General features: G+C 44.2%; 1 protein-coding gene across 3 annotated transcripts in view; it reads right to left on the bottom strand.

Moving 5' to 3' along the window:
* Positions 1-17,564, bottom strand: part of CACNA2D3 (calcium voltage-gated channel auxiliary subunit alpha2delta 3) — a 1,591,404-nt gene that overhangs the window by 53,691 nt on the left and 1,520,149 nt on the right. The window lies entirely within an intron of this gene.

Raw genomic sequence — 17,564 nt, 5'->3', positions numbered from 1 at the left:
ACAATAGATGAAAACTATTTAGTTAAAGGGCACCAATCTTCTCTGAACAGTGTTGAACTGTCCAACTTTTTTGATGGAAGTCTCAATGTATGGTCCATTGGACCAAGTATCACAGAGATACTCTACCATAGAAGAATTGACCCTTGGTGAGCAACTCTCTATAATGTGGTGCCACAAGGAGTCACCATACAATTGCCTGCAGACTACTTATGGCTTAGTAGTACAAAGTCATAAGGACTCCATGTTTGCTGTCGTACCATGTGCATGAGACCTTACTGGGGCCAGAGTATATTTTGATATTCTGCAAAGATATTTTTTAGCAAGCCATCCTCTCATGGAAAGATTTTCCACCTGACCCAGTATTTTTCACTTACAAATAATGCCTCTAAGCATGGTTCAGTTCTAAGGATCTAGACCTTCTGCAAGTGACTGTGTACATGGGGAAGATAAGGATTGGGCAATTTGAATTCTTTGGCCCGATCATGATTGCCAGATGTTTTGCCAGATAAATTTGGTAGCATCTCTCTATAGAAAATACATGAATGCTCAACAGACCTATCATATTTATTAGGGAATCAGGAACGTTATTTGAGGTGTGGTTTGGTCAACCTATTTAAACACAGGGTTGCTAACCTGTTTTTTTTTCTGGACTACTTATCCAAAACTAGTGTTAAACAATGGCCTTCAAAGTTAGCTCCAAAAGGGAATGTTTTCTCTTGAACTCTCTGGATTCATCAATATTTCAGAGCCTAGGTCTACCAGAGAGTTCTTAAGTATCATGGTATACCAGTCCAACAGTTATGTCAAGGATGGTAGGGTAATGTAGGACATTGAATGATAAATTGTTAGGTTAGGGCTTCAAGGCAAATTTTGGTCACCTTAAGCATTTTCATGGTTAATATACATATATAAAACTTGAACAATGGCAAAAAGCTTTCCAAGAAATTAAGATTTAAAAAAAACTACAAATGTCTTTAATTTTACATTGTCTTATGTACAAATGTTCGACATTTAAATGATGAAGGAATGTTTCATATGATGAGCAGGAGACAGGGAACAATCGTTAGCTCTCATCTTGCTGTCAACATGGATTGTTTTTCTCTGACTTGATGATGAATGTTCTTCAGATGATTACAAGAACATCCTCCATGCTGTGCTAATACAATACATTTCACAGACCAACATTTTTTTTGGACAATGGACAATGGAGTGTTTGACTGGGAACAAAGTTAAAACACAATGTCACGATTTTGCAATTTAAAGACACCAACACTTTGTACAATAAGCAACATAAGAAAATTTGGAAAAGTTCATGTCTTAATAAGAGGTTAAAAAAAGATTGATCACAGATTTTTTGTAATGGAGTATATGTGGTGAATAGCACATTGTTTAACCAGTTATTTGTCTTGGATAGCCTTTGTCTAGATCCTGGTGATATGCTAAAGGTAACCTATAGAGATGACCAAAAGATTCACAGGCCATTGGTCCAGTGACCACATTGGTAGACCTTGGCTACTATACCAGAGCATTGCAAACTTCTTACTACCTGCAACATCTCCAGTGTTTCTTCTGAATAGTAGGGCCCACAACATCATTACATTATTTATTTATATAGTACCATTATTTCCACAACGCTTTACAGATATTGTCATCATTGTCCCCATTGGGGCTCACAAGCTAAATTCCCTATCAGTATGTCTTTGCAGCGTGGGAGGAAACCAGAGTGCCCGGAGGAAACCCATGCAAATACGGGGAGAACATACAAACTCCTTGTAGATGTTGTCCTTGGTGGGATTTGAACCCAGGACCCCAGCACTGCAAGGCTACAGTGTTAACCACTGAGTCACCATACTACCTGTGACATGAAGCATGAATGACGTTGCAGGGATTTACTAATCAGAACAATCACCAGGGATGGATTAGCATGTATTAGGAGGTTTACAATGCTTTGATCTGATGCTCATGGACTACCCACATGACTGCTCGACCAGGGTCCTGCAAATCTTTTCTGCTCAATTCTAGTAGAATGCCATTAGCAGTAGTGTTCTTGCATTTGGCCATATTAATGGTCAGTACAATATTGTAGTCTACCCATAGACTTCTAAAAAACTCTCAACAGGCTGCAATTTTCATCGCTAACACTGGGCAGTCATGCAGTACCACATATAGCATAAAGATCTCCCAACAGAGTATTGCATATTTATTGATATATTTTTTTTAAAGCCGACCATCTCATGTCATCTCTCTGGGGGGTCAATATCTCATGCCAAAAGGAACGGTAATGATGGACACATCTGTTTCTGGTGGCTGTTACGTAAGTGAAAATATTGGCTTACCGAGAGTTCTTCTCGGGCAACTGGGGCATATTTTGGAAAACCTTGGTATGGATATTTGAGTGCCTTTGCCATACATTACAAATTGTAAAGAATTTGACATATTCAAACTAAATATACAATTTAATACGATGTTCATACTGAATAAGCAGTAGGTTTGACCTCATTTATACCTGAAAAAGCCTAGAGACACCAAAGCCTATGGGCTGAACTGGATTTCACATTTCAAAGAGTATTATCGCTTTACCAGAAAATAACTTAGAACCTATTCCAAAATATTTGGGTGTGTGTAATTTGCTTAAAATAAAAAAGGAGCCGTCTTCTTTTATGGGCCATTTATCTGTACTTGTCGACTTTGAACATGATGATTTACTCTAATTGAGGATTCGTCTCCAAGGAGCATAAATAAAATGAAGGCTTGTGATGCAACTAATAAGTGTTATTAAACATGCTTTTCGGATACGTGCAATGTCAGTTAACATGAACGTTAATATGGGGATCATTAGATATAATTATGGGTTGTTTTTTGAATTGATGGTTTTTATCTGCAACTTACTATATTCCGTTTTATATGTAAGTGTCAATCAGAATAGGATTTATGTTGACCTGGTGCTGAGTACTGTATACACCGACATTTCTATAGGCTGCAGTTTACTAATCTGTCCTAAAAGACAGAGGCATAATGTGATTTTTTTAATATTGGTGATTTTTTTGTGGCTAATGGGTACTTAGGCTCCCTCAAGCATCATGGCACAGGTACAACTTCAATCTCATCAACTGTACACTGGTAGTTACTCTCACACCAAAAATGGGTTAAATATAAAATTATTAAGTCTTAAATAATTTCACAAGAAATTTAGATTCATCAAAATCCAATTTTTTGGGGTATTTGATTCAATGGCGTATTGTTTTGCTTGATTCGAAATGGCCGGCAAAGAATTCGGAAATATATAAAAAAAATTAATACTCAATTTAACTTGGCTCTCACCTTGTCCACTCAGCCCAGATTGTTCTTCATTCAAAGACAATCTTCCTGTTGGATCTTCAGCTACACTTGTTCCCATTAGGTCCTGTGACAACATGATGTCACGGCCCGACGTATGTCATGATGTCACATTATGCCTCGATTGACTAGGCCTCATGCAACATCATGACATGAATGGGCCTATTGGGCCCAGGAAACACCAAAGGCCCAAGACCCCAGAGCATAATAAGACATGGGATTTGCATAAAATTAAAGGGGTTGTCCAGACTTTGGGCTCAAGTCTGTAGTTACTCTATGTGACCGCAGACTTGGGAATTCTCACAGCGGATACAATGCACACAATAAGGATACTCCGGTGCCAGTGTAGCACCCTGAGGATTCGGCTGCTACAGGAGTATTGCACCTCAACCCAGAGGTGTGATATTCCACTCCCGGGTAAGGATGGAGTGTGGAACTGAGCTCGGTAGGCTGCATGCACTACATACATCCCATTTCCGGGGAACAGACCAACGGTACTCCCACTTAGAAATGTGCAGGTACGACCGAGTCTGTTCCTGGCTGGAGTGGGAGGGGGGTGGTACATCCCAAGTAGTGTAGGGGCAGATAGGGGGAGCAGCCTGGGTAAAGATAGGAGCTCATTGGGTGCTGGTCACCTGAGCTCACACATAGAGGGTGTATATAAGGTGGGCACCAACTAAGATCAGGGTCAGATGCAGAGGATCAGATGCAGAGAGTCAGTCAGCTGCAGAGAACAAGTCAGGAGCAGAGGAGAGAAGAAAGACAAAGACCCAGAGTGAGAGAGGAGAAAAGAGAGAGACCCAGAGCACAGAAGAGAAGGACTCTGAGATCCCAACTCAAAGCACCGGGTGAAGAGTCGGCATCAGGGTACCGGAACCCAAGCTGGTGGGGGTAAAAACATTCCCCAGCCAGAGACCGGAGACCGTGGGCAGCGTCTGCCACGGTCACCCATCACATCCACCCCGAAGGCACACCACATGAAGGGTCAGGGAACCCAGGGCCAAGGGTGTCCCAACAGAAGGCCCGAGGGAGCTGGACCTAGGTGGATTACTGGTGGGGACGGCCAGAGAACGGGACAGAAAGAGAGCTCAGGGCCACGCTCCGGACTTGTTTGGGGGTTGGCTGGATCCAGGACCTGGTGGACGCAGCACGGCTCGGGTGGTCACTAGCAGCTGGAGTGACCAGTACAACATCTGCAGTAAGTAAACACCCTTAACTGCACAACCCGACTCTGTCTTCACTGCCGTCTGCACTACACCACCACAACCCCCATCCTCTGCGCCTGTCCCCTCTGAGGCTATACCCCTCCCGTTGGGGGTTATCCCACCAAGCTGCGCACCCACCATCAGCCTCAGCGGACCCTGCTGCAGCGGCGGCCACAGTGACCGCAACACAACGGGTGGCGTAGTCGACATTAAGAACTAATAACATCTGTAGGACTGCCACATAACACTGAGCTTGACGCCCTGGGCACGGGGCCGGGTCACAGCCGCTCGGAGACTACAACCCCCCATCTGATCCGGTGCCGGGTATTCCCCCCTAAAGAATATGGCCCAGGGGGTGCGTCAATTTTGGCGTAGTCGGCAGGATTACGTGCCCGCAACACCCGGGTACTGCGTGCCTGAAGAAAAGAACAAGTTTACCTCAAAAAGAAGTCTCCTGCCGGTTCCGGAGGGTCCCCGCCATCGGACTCCATCACAGGTCGATTCCCGCCGGTTGTCCGCCATTAACAGCTTTTTCCCGCCATCTGCAGAGTTTCCCGCCAATGGGAGACGATTCCCGCCATTTCCAAAGGTTTCCCGCCTTGGAAGAGCGGACGCCATTATGGGCGTGCCAAAGGAGGGCAAGAGGCCACCTCCCATCGTGGGCCGGGACAGAAAATGGCGCCAAAAGTGGAAACCGCCCCCACCAACAGAGACTGTGATGCTGGAGGTGTCTGTCAGCGTGAAAGAACTACCCCTGGAGCTGACAGTCACCGAGTTGCCCCGGGACCGCCCTCGAAGTGGGAGGAGACGAAAGAAAAGAGCAAAGATGGGTGCCGCCTGGAGCAGTCTGGAGCGAGCGCACCCGGAGGCAGGAAGCCTGGAGAGGAGCAGCAGAAAAGCTCACCCGGAGATGTCCAGAGAGCAGAGCAGCACCGGCCCGCTGGCCAGGAGCCTGCTGGAAGAAGAGCAGAGCAGCACCGACCCGTTGGTCAGGAGCCTGCTGGACACCACGACCCCACTAGGCCTAGTGGAGGTCCTTGCACAGCTCCCCCGAGACCGGGAGTGTGCGCAGACTGCCCTGGAGGGCCTCGCACGGAGGATGGCCCGGGTACAGCGCGAGATATTGGCGGAATGGAGCCGGGAGATGGCCCAGCAAGCTGAAACCAAGACGCAAGCTGAAACCAAGACCCGGAGCACGCCAGCCGAGATGAGGAAGGAGACCGCCTCTGAGGATGGCGCGGGAGGACCCAAGGCCGGAGACGGCGCCGAGGAGGGAGCCGAACGCATGGAGGCAGGTAAAGGGGACGCCTATACCCCAAGCCGTGACACCGCTTACCTGCCCCAGCTCCCCGTCGCAGAGCCCGAAAGTCCCCCTGCTGTGCCCGAAAACGCCATGTCACCGACGCAGACTAGGCCCCAACCGGAAGCCGCCGCCGCGACCCCTGTGACGTCACACGCCTCGACCCCGAGCGTGACCAAGCAGGAAGTACCACCAGCCTGGTCGCAGGGCCTAGAATTCCCGGGCGCCGCAACACCAACAGCGCCCCCTACCTCTGCGGAGCCTCCGGCCTGGTCGCAAGGCCAGGTAGCCCAGGGCGCCGCCGTATTAACGGTGCCCTTCACCTTCCAGGTGCCCCAGGCCTGGCCGCAAGGCCTGGGCAACCCGGGCGCCACCACCACCGCGCCCGCACCCGTAAAACCAAGGGTGCCGCGTCTGGGAGAGGACTTGTTTGCCCAGCACACGTGGCCGGACGGGCAGCCTTTCGTCTGGCCCCAGAAGTATTACGAACTGGAGCACCAGAGGAGGGTTGGGGCCATGTGTGCACCCCTGATTCCGGCTCCGAAGCCCGTAATAAGGATCTCGCCCCCGCTAGCGGAAGCACAGTTTGAGTGGGACCCCACCGGAGAAGATCTAATGGGGTTCACTCAGGAAACTAGGGCAGCTGCAGCAGAGCGTGCGGAGTGCTGCCGCCAACAGCTCGAGGAGTTTGCGAGGGAGCGGAGAGAGAGGCGGGTCCGGGAACAACAGGCCCAAATAAGGAGCGCCGAGCAAAAGAGCCGGACCAGGAGGGACCCCCGTGCAGCGCACAGTCCCCGTACCACCGGGACTGTAATCAAGTTTAACCAGCAGCACGGGTGGGGCTTCATTCGAGATAACAACACCCCCGGCGACGTCTTTGTCACGCGCAGAGACGTGGAGTCCCATCTGCCGGAGGGGCACAGAGGTCGTGACCTCTACATCGGAGATGAGGTCACCTTTACCCGGCACAAGTGTGCCAAGGGACCTTATGCCCTCCACGTACACCGCCTGACGGAGGAAGAGCTGCGGTGTGAGGAGGAAGAGCAAGAGGACCCGGACGGGTCTGAAGTAACAACCAGCTGTAAGCAAAGAGCAGGAGGAAGACGCCGTTGAGTGCGGCAGAGCAAGTGATGTAAATAGTTACCCGACCGGGTACCAAAGAAACTGTTGATATATATATATATAGTCCCCGTTGGGACCAGCAAGAGTGAACTGTTTACCCGTTAACCCCTTAATCCCACAGGCTGAGGACTGTGAGCAGCCATTCCCTTCCCTCTACCTGGCCGAGGACTGAGAGCGGCCAACTTCCCCTGTATATAGTTGCGCGTCCTAAAGCGCCCCCTACCGGTTTTATAGGAAAACCAGTTTTTCTAAGAGACTGTCGCACTTTTCCCGGACACACGTTGCACAGTGTCCGGAGGAGGAGGAGGAGAAACAAGAGACGACGAGAATGTTTTATATATATATATAATGTTGTTTTATATGTTTTATGTTGTTTATGAAAAAATTTTGTATGTTTTGGTGTTATTTATGTCTTACAGCCCGAGGACGTGCTGTGATTTACCAGGGGGGAATGTAGCACCCTGAGGATTCGGCTGCTACAGGAGTATTGCACCTCAACCCAGAGGTGTGATATTCCACTCCCGGGTAAGGATGGAGTGTGGAACTGAGCTCGGTAGGCTGCATGCACTACATACATCCCATTTCCGGGGAACAGACCAACGGTACTCCCACTTAGAAATGTGCAGGTACGACCGAGTCTGTTCCTGGCTGGAGTGGGAGGGGGGTGGTACATCCCAAGTAGTGTAGGGGCAGATAGGGGGAGCAGCCTGGGTAAAGATAGGAGCTCATTGGGTGCTGGTCACCTGAGCTCACACATAGAGGGTGTATATAAGGTGGGCACCAACTAAGATCAGGGTCAGATGCAGAGGATCAGATGCAGAGAGTCAGTCAGCTGCAGAGAACAAGTCAGGAGCAGAGGAGAGAAGAAAGACAAAGACCCAGAGTGAGAGAGGAGAAAAGAGAGAGACCCAGAGCACAGAAGAGAAGGACTCTGAGATCCCAACTCAAAGCACCGGGTGAAGAGTCGGCATCAGGGTACCGGAACCCAAGCTGGTGGGGGTAAAAACATTCCCCAGCCAGAGACCGGAGACCGTGGGCAGCGTCTGCCACGGTCACCCATCACATCCACCCCGAAGGCACACCACATGAAGGGTCAGGGAACCCAGGGCCAAGGGTGTCCCAACAGAAGGCCCGAGGGAGCTGGACCTAGGTGGATTACTGGTGGGGACGGCCAGAGAACGGGACAGAAAGAGAGCTCAGGGCCACGCTCCGGACTTGTTTGGGGGTTGGCTGGATCCAGGACCTGGTGGACGCAGCACGGCTCGGGTGGTCACTAGCAGCTGGAGTGACCAGTACAACATCTGCAGTAAGTAAACACCCTTAACTGCACAACCCGACTCTGTCTTCACTGCCGTCTGCACTACACCACCACAACCCCCATCCTCTGCGCCTGTCCCTTCTGAGGCTATACCCCTCCCGTTGGGGGTTATCCCACCAAGCTGCGCACCCACCATCAGCCTCAGCGGACCCTGCTGCAGCGGCGGCCACAGTGACCGCAACACAACGGGTGGCGTAGTCGACATTAAGAACTAATAACATCTGTAGGACTGCCACATAACACTGAGCTTGACGCCCTGGGCACGGGGCCGGGTCACAGCCGCTCGGAGACTACAACCCCCCATCTGATCCGGTGCCGGGTATTCCCCCCTAAAGAATATGGCCCAGGGGGTGCGTCACCAGCGCCTGGGATGGGTGGGCGATCATGTGACCACAAGTATGCAATTTGCATACATCTAGCCACATCCCGACTAGACAAGCCCAACCTCACTCAATACAAGTGCATTGAGAGAGGCCGGACATGTCTAGTCGGGACGTGAACTCATGTATACAAATTGCAGTCACGTGCCTGCCTTCTCCCAACGACGGCACCGGAGAATCCTAACAGTATAGAGTGATTGCAGACTTGAACACCAAGCCTGGACAACCCATTTAAGTCAAAATGTCTTGCTAAATTTAATCGAAATGCAAAATTCAAAGACATTCGCTCATCAATGGTTAATTAATACCATAACTGCCATTATTGGCAGAATCATTGAAAATATGGTCTTTGCAGAATATTCTAAAAGTCTATTATACCATGTCACTATGGCTCTCAAATTGGGAGTTGAAGTTTCACAACACCTAGAAACTAGAGAGCTGCAAGTTCAAGAAAACTGGTATAGGGTACTAGATGACAGAGCTTCGCACCCTAATATAATATAGTAAAACCTTTTCAAAGACCATCTCTTTGAAAAGACCAACCTTTCTTTATAAAAGCTTGGCCCTCATGAAAGACATTTTAAATTCAATTTTGGGTTGTTTTCTTAAAGAGATTTTACTGTATTACTTGTAATAATCACAATAATTAGTATTTAAGAGAAATGTCCTCTTATTGGTAATATCACGGGGCAGTGCATCATAGTCTGGCCAGGGGAGCTAACTGGAAAAGAATGGTCAGGGAGCTGCATCAAAACCAGGATGTCCAGGATGGAAAAAAATTGTCAGGCAGGCGGATGTTCAAAATTCAGGCCGAGATCACTAACAGGAGACTATTAGAAAAACAGAAGCAGATAGATATGTGTGAACCAGATCTAGGAAAACTATAACTGGCAAAGGGAACAGGCATTCAGAATCTTAAAAAGCCAGGGGACACTCCTTGGTTTAACAATAGGAACCTAAAATCAGAGCTTCTGGCCATGATGGTATCACAATTTCCAGAATAACACATAACCATCACTCCGCGTCGCCTGTGACAAAGATGCAACATGGCTCCGGGATGGAAACAAAAATAGAGAGAGCAGATACTGACATAGATATCACATGTAATTACTTGAAAAGTGTTGGGGGCGTTTCAGATCTTAACATAAAAAGTCATGATCATGTAAATGATGGAGCTTTTTAGAACACTATTGTTTAGCCATGGACTAAATGTTATAGCAAACGATAACACAGTTTTTCGAAAAAACTTTTAAAATGTCATAGAGATATGTGAGAAGTTTTGATGGGTGGGAGACCAAAGAGCAGAAGATGGATTCAAAAGAAAACCTATGAGTACGTCTTCCATCTCAGAGAATAGGAACATTCGACCGACCGCTCCTTCCTCTTCATTTTAGTGACCATGGGGATCTCAGCACCTGGACTGACAGGTCCCAGTTTAGTTTTTTAACTGATCAAAAGGTTTTTCTGTGTATTAAAAGGTCAGAATAAACATCTGGAAATATCTGTTCTAGCTGCCACTGAATAATTCCCAGACAAGGTCTATTTCTAAGAAGTCAGTCAATGGAGTATTTTCTTGGAGAACATCTGAAGTGCTTACATCAGTCACATCAGGATTTCATACAGGGTTTCGCAGCCAACTCTGTACGCACTCCCTTCATAGATGTAGAAGAGGGCCTTTCTAATTTGGCATCCATCATTGGAGAGCATAAATGTTTGTTTTAATCAAGGTATTTATACATATGTCTGGTGGTGCATGTTTATGTATAAATGTATTGCTCTGTGCGCCGTGCCAAGCGGAAATGCCATAGTGAGTATGACAGTGAAAGGTATGAGAAGCAAAATAATATAACTCCTTCCAGAGAAATCGCACAAAATCACTCATTTCAAGGGAAGAAAGACTCAATATTTTTGAATGTTTTATGAAAGAACTATTGTTTCCAACCGGGAGATCACGTTTCTCTTAATTTTTACAGGAGGAGCTCAGAAATCAAGAAGACCACCAAGTTTTGAATTGTTTATTAGTGACTGTCTGAGTTACTGCCCTTTGGCAAAAAGAAACTTCCCAAGTACCGCTAATAATTGGTTCGAAAACATAAATGGGGAGATTGAGTTTCCGCTGCACTGTAATGTCACAAAATGAATCCATGAATGAATCTCTATTGTCGCAGTACGGGTCATGATTGGACATTGCATTCAGATGGCTAAAATATCCACATAGTCCTGGAAGGGGTGGGAGGAGGGGAGGGCAGGAATGGGGCGCTCATTCTTCTTAAATGTAATAATGAACGCTGTGTTGACATTAGAAAAGAAATGCTTTTGTAAGTCATTTTCCTCCATGTCTGACATTTCCTCTCTACGCTGAGTAAATATTTGGGGGTCTTACAGAATTCAGAGACCTTGCTATATTTAGGGATATCAGCTGCAGCAAAGAAGTGAGGATGGAAAAGGATAAATATAATTATATAACTTAAAAAAATCACAAAATTCTTCTAAATTCATCAACAAATCAAAGAAAAATTAAAAGAAAAAAAATCACTTAATTCATTATTTTAAGGACGGTTTCCAAAAATGTAAGTTATCCCATATCTAAAGGAAAAGGGATAACTTATTGATCGCTGTAGGTCCAACTGCTGAGAGGCCCAGAATTTCTTAGATTGGGGCTCTGGAGGCTTCAGCCCCATCCTGAATGCAGAGAAGGTGTGCCTGCGCAGCCTCTGTTCCATTCATTGTCTGTGGGACTGATGAAGATTGGCAATCACTGTACTTGGCAGGCCCATAGATAATGAATAGAGCGGAATACCAATTTCTGGACCATTGAGGTGCCCAGCGGTTGAAATCAGCAAACGATTCTCTATTCTACAGGAATATCCCTTTAATGAAAGGGTTTTTTATTAGGAATCATGGTTCTGTGCTCCCACCTGGGAATGGAGCAGGTCTTGTGTTACACTACTCCGGTTGCAGGTGCCGCCATTGTCCTGACCCTGGAGGTGGAGCTACTACGCATCCCAATCTTAGGGAGCATCGCGTTCTGGTGTTGTAGGATGTGTGAGGACGCGGGACGCCGTGTCTCTCACTGACTTCTCCAGTTGCCAGGCAATGCAGGACGCTGCTGTGTTTTGCACTATGCAGTGGTGGGATGTTGTCCATTTTGCTGTTCAAACTAGCAGGGAGTGGCTGTCTTGGGATAATTGGGAGGTATTCAACACCTGATCATTAAGTGGAATATTTAATCCTGCTCCCTGCTCAGTCCTTTGCTGTTTATTGCAGTTTCTATGTGCTTGGATTTGAGTGGTGCCAGCAGTAGTGTTGCTATCTTTTCAGGGGTTTTCTCATTTTCTATTCAGGTTCCACTTCCTGGGGTTCTTGCAGAGGTACTCACCTGGTTCTTGACTAGGCACTGACTGTGTCACCAGCTCGGGCTAGTTTTAATAAAACGTTTTTAAAAATCACCACTCATTCCCCTCAGCCCACATTCCTATACATCCATACCCAGTACCCCTTAGTTCCTCCTTCCTTACCCTGTTTTGACACACCAAAAATTGCTGGAAATGCTCACTTAGCCAATTATTGGCTCCATAGGGCCAATAACCCTTAAGAGTAATTATAAAATCCATGATGTTGTCCTCTTGATCTTGAATATTTATTTGTCATTAAATTATTTCTGTATGGCTGTTATTACATTTTCTAGTCATTCAGCTGAAAGGTAAACCTGGTCATGCAACTTTTTATTAAGTGTCAGAAAAAGTTGGATAATGGCAGCTATATTATGTGCCATAAGTGATTTTGCAATACTCTGTCAAGAGATGCTTATGCTATATGTATCGGTGTGAGGCCACCCAGTGGTTGTGATGGGTATTGTAGTCAGTGAAGGCTTTGTTAGCATATTACAATAATGTATGAAATAAGACCAATCTGTTATAAGAAAAAACATACAAAATGACTGTAGATGAAGCCTCAAGATTTTTCTACAAAAATATGTTAGTATCAAATCAGATGATTTCTTTCACTAGTTCATTTTATCAAGTGAATTTTTTTCTCTGGGATGTGCTAACTGTGTGTACAACATCTGAATGAGCGTTTGTGCTCAGTGTTTGGCCTTTTTCGACTTTTTGTCTACTCACTGGTCCATAGCATAGAATATAGTAGGATATTTATTCCAATATTTTTCTTATAAATTCACCAAAACTAATTTTGGGAAATGCAAGTCAGGAGCCTGAAATTTACCTCAAAGTGAAAATTGTTAGGTTATGTGCGCATTTTCAGGATTTGCTTGCAGAAATTTCTGCCGTGTTTCTGCAAGGTTCTGCACCTCTTGGCAGCAGAAACGCTGCGGAAATTCCATGCAATTTTGATGCGGTTTTTTTTTGCATTTTCATGCGTTTTTCATGTGTTTTTGTCTTCGGATTTGCTATGCATTTTATCCAATGCATTGTATAGGAAAAACGCAGGCAAAAACGCACAAAGAATGGACATGATGCTTTTTTTAACGCACATGAAATTCTGTAAGGAAAAATCCTGATCATGTGCACAGATCTTGCAAAATCTCATAGAAAATGCTGGGATAAGGTTTGCAATGTGTTTTTGGGGCCAATTCCGTGCGGATTTACCGCATCAAAAATGCATATAGAAACATAGCCTTATGTGCCAGTCATGTAATAAGATATCTCTGATTATAATGCAGCCCACATAAACAAGGAATATACAGCTGATTCTAAAGGGTAAATCTGCAAAAGAAGAAATCAGCTGCCTGCAAAGGTAATCTGAGTCTCTTTCTAAATTCTTTACAGAGGCAGACAGCCACAGCTCACTAAAGAGAAGATGTGACAGTATTACTGTTACACGCACGCCGCTAAGTTAAGAAAGGGTGAGACGGGTTTCATGAATTCTTTGGAATCCTGGAGAAAACATTATTCAGGGTGACCATAGGCGGCAGCTTCTCTCAGGCACACAATAGATTCAATTGCTGACCAGACACATCTGACAAGAGTCTTTTTTACAGTTTAACAGTGTAATTTAATCTGAAGCACGGCCAGTGCAATTCAGGGATATTACAGCAACAATCTTCATTACAGTACAGTCTGAGTTTCTTGAGCAACCGACTCCAGTAACAATACAGTGGTTTCTTCACAATGCACAGTATTACAGTCTCTTCAGTAGCATAATTCAGCATAGATTATATCTCTTAGCAGCACACTTCTATGCATACACAGCCACAGGCTTTTCCTTTACAAGGACACAATAGTACACAGCATTCTTTATCCTGTATGGAGATGGAGGGGGGGAGGGTTTGATGAGGGAGATGATCCCTGTGACACAATTCCTTCTAGTCCTTATCTTCCTGCCAAATAATACTCTGCACTGTTAGTTCAGGGAGTTTATCTGACCTGTGTTTAGTTTCTCTCATGATCTGAATCATGTTCAGTTGCCTTATGTCAGATACAGATAACACACCACCTTTCTCTTCGGCTTCAGCCAGACTACAATAACAAATTCCCCACAATCCCCCTGGGGCTCCGCTAAAAACACTCCCTGTCTCCTGTGACTGTGTTAATCCATCTAGTTGCTGGATGCTTCTGAAGCACAACACTTCTTATCTCCTGTGCTTGTGTTATTTGTAACAGTTGCTGGATGCTTTTGAAGCAACAGCACTACTTCTGCATGTCACATTACTGTTACTGTTTCTAACCTTAGTCTCCTCTGGCTTCTCAGCAATACACAGGAATCCATTTAACATCTCGTTTTACTCAACTATATGTAGTATCCCCTGTGTTTCTATACTGCACACTCCTAGTTTTCCTCCCAGATATCTACCAGCCGGAAGCAGGAAGTCTCACATAGCTGTCTAATGGTAAAACAGAAGCCAGCTCCAACTTCACCCTCTTTTTCTTAAAGGGCCAGAGCTATTATCCCTAAGTTTGATAGGACTTGTTTTAGATTTTCTATTAATCTATATATTGAAGAAATATTTCATATTTAGTTTCCTTTTATATGATGAAGTTTTTTTTCAGGGGGTAATAGGTCCTTGCTTCCTGAAAATTTGTAGAAAAGGTAAGGTTGGACACGAAGTTCTCTATTAGCTTGCGTCTGACCCATTAATCAGGTGACTACTTTCTCCATTATAAGCTGACATGTTATATAGTCTCTTATCCCAGCAGCTGCTTGAAAAGTTTTTATTGCATGGTATGAGGACACTTCTGTACTCAAATTTCACTTTTACTGGAGCAGGTCAATACATGAAGGATCCCTCCTACAGGGATTCCATACTCTGACCATTCCATTCTTAGAACATTTCAGAGTCATGAGACAAAAGTGACATCACAGTTATATTTTATGGGACTGTCCCCAGTCCTCTCTAAATAGAATTGATGACAGCATCACTCATCAACAAAATTATATATTTCACAGACTTTTTGCATTTGTGCCCTTGTGTCAGATAAAGTCGTGTCCTTATTACTTTTCCTCTTATCATTACATATTTTATTGTACTATTAAAATATTTTATTAACTTTTTTTTCATTTTTGCACTTGTATTTTTTCCTCTCCTTGTTCCAAGAGCATAATTTTTTTTTATTTTTCCGTTGAAATAGATGTGTCAGGACTTGTATTTTGGGGGGTGAGTTGAGGTTTTGAATGTCTTAGTTAATTTCACCATATAATGTACTGAAATATAGGAAAAAAATAATTCCAAGTGGGGTGAAAATGGTGAAACAAAAATCACAATCCTGCCTTTGCTTTTTGGGTTTTGCTTTTACTGTGCTCATTGTGTGGTAAAAATGACATGCCTACAGGATTCTACACGTGGACTAAGATGGAAGCCACAGGGTCCTATAGAAGGTTCCTGGATTAAATGGTAACCCACTGGTTCCCCTACAATCACGCAGCACTGTCAATTATACCTTTTCAGTGCCATTGTCTGTGATTGACAGCAGCATCTAAATGGTTGACAGCAGGGACTGGAGATTAAGAGGTTTTTTTTCAACCTTTGTTTAGTTTTACTAGACATGTTCAAGGACATCAGGTGAAAGATGAAACATTTTCATGGGAATAGTCTTTCACATAAATATTGCGCATAGACTAACAAATATAAACCAAAAATGTGAAAAATGGCAAACTTCTTTCCAGACGATGATGGTGTCCCATTGGTCGGCTAAAAGATTCCTCTTTGTTGACCACCTTTAAGGATAACGTATATGACCATTTTGAAGAGAAACCATTGTTTTAATTTTTATTTCACAAATCAATAGTACCAGTAAAAGTAAGCTACTTTGCCATATATCTTATCATAGAAATCTGTTTATACCTCCTTCAGGACTGATCATTCATTCTCAATTTATGGCCAAAATCTGTATTCAGTGGAGACTGATTTTCCCATTACTGAAATAGCAAATGACAGTTGGTGCTTTTAAAATTCTATGAAAAGGTGAGGGCAGGAGCTAGAGGCTGACACAGACATTCTTCTGCAAGTTCTTCTGAAAAAAACTGACAGTATTCTCCATGGAACTTTAAAAGCACCAACTGTCATCTTGTATCTCAGTGATGGTAAAACCTGTCTTCACTGAAGACAGATTTTATACGTGAATGGAACATTTTGAGAATGAAAGATCAGTCCTGGAGGAGAAAGAAGTGGATTTATCTAATAAGATATTTTACAAAGTTTCTTATTTTTACAAGTATTATAGATTTAAGAAAAATAAAATGACATTTACTCTTTAAGAGACTTGAATCAAATCATTGAGGGTATGTTCTTAAAGTCATCTTGTACTTTAGGATAGCATTGTCTTATCTTTCTCTGGACCCAAGTCTTTGACTACAAGATGAAAATAATGAAGATTGAGAACCGGAGAGGATATGAGAGTAAGGCCACGTTCACACGTTCATTATTTGTTCAGTATTTTGCAACAGTGTTTGTAAGCCAAATCCAGGAGTGGGGGAAAAATACAGAAGTGGTGACGTGTTTCTATTATACTTTTCCTCTGATTATTCCACTCCTGGATTTGGCGTTCAAATACTGATTTAAAATACTGACCCATTACTGAATGTGTGAACGGGGCCTAGAGAAGAGTCTGAACATTCATGTGGGTGAGACAGAAATGGAAAGAAAATGTGGAACCAATGACAAGAACAATCAGGAACACATTTATTATTTGGGTGGAGATACCCTTCTTTTTTTCAAAGATCGGTGAGATATAAAATACCTTTTACTGTTTTTCCATAGCTACACCTACGCATGTCATCCTAGTATCATATAAATACTCCAAAATATTGTCTGTAGATGTCAGTTTTATTAGATTGAACAATATAATTGCTATCAACCGAAAGTTACAGCTACAAGATGAAACTTGAGATGCTGCCCTTGTAATATTGACCTAGGATGAAGTATATGGAAAGTGAATAGGGTGTAATTAAACATTTATCATTGGATACCAGAATGGGAAAAAAAATAAATCATTGGCAAGAGATAAATAAGTATAATATGGCTACATTCATTATATTATTCCATCTGGGAAGATCAATAAAATATCTAAGATACATATTGACCTTCTGTAAGGTCACACTAAGGCCACGTTCACACGTTCAGTATTTGGTCAGTATCAGTATTTGAAAACCAAAATCAGAAGTAGAACAATCAGAGGAAAAGTATAATAGAAACAAGTCACCACTTCAGTATTTATCACCCACTCCTGGTTTTGGCTTACAAATACTGATGTAAAATACTGACCAAACACTGAATGTGTGAACGTGGCCTTAAAGGGATCTTGTCAGGTGATTCAAGCTGCCTGAACCTTGGGCAGGGCGACTGTTGGAATGAGGCGAGTAGAGCATTTTATCTCAAGTGGTGGTCTGAAGTGTCTCAGGGGGAGGCAAAATGCCGCCCCTGAATTCCCACCATATAAACACCCTCA

The sequence above is a fragment of the Phyllobates terribilis genome, unplaced genomic scaffold, assembly GCF_046119375.1.
Source record: "Phyllobates terribilis strain yellow unplaced genomic scaffold, ASM4611937v1 Scaffold_8__6_contigs__length_399053987, whole genome shotgun sequence".
NCBI classification, from domain to species: domain Eukaryota; kingdom Metazoa; phylum Chordata; class Amphibia; order Anura; family Dendrobatidae; genus Phyllobates; species Phyllobates terribilis.
This window is presented reverse-complemented; position numbering and strand designations above follow the sequence as displayed.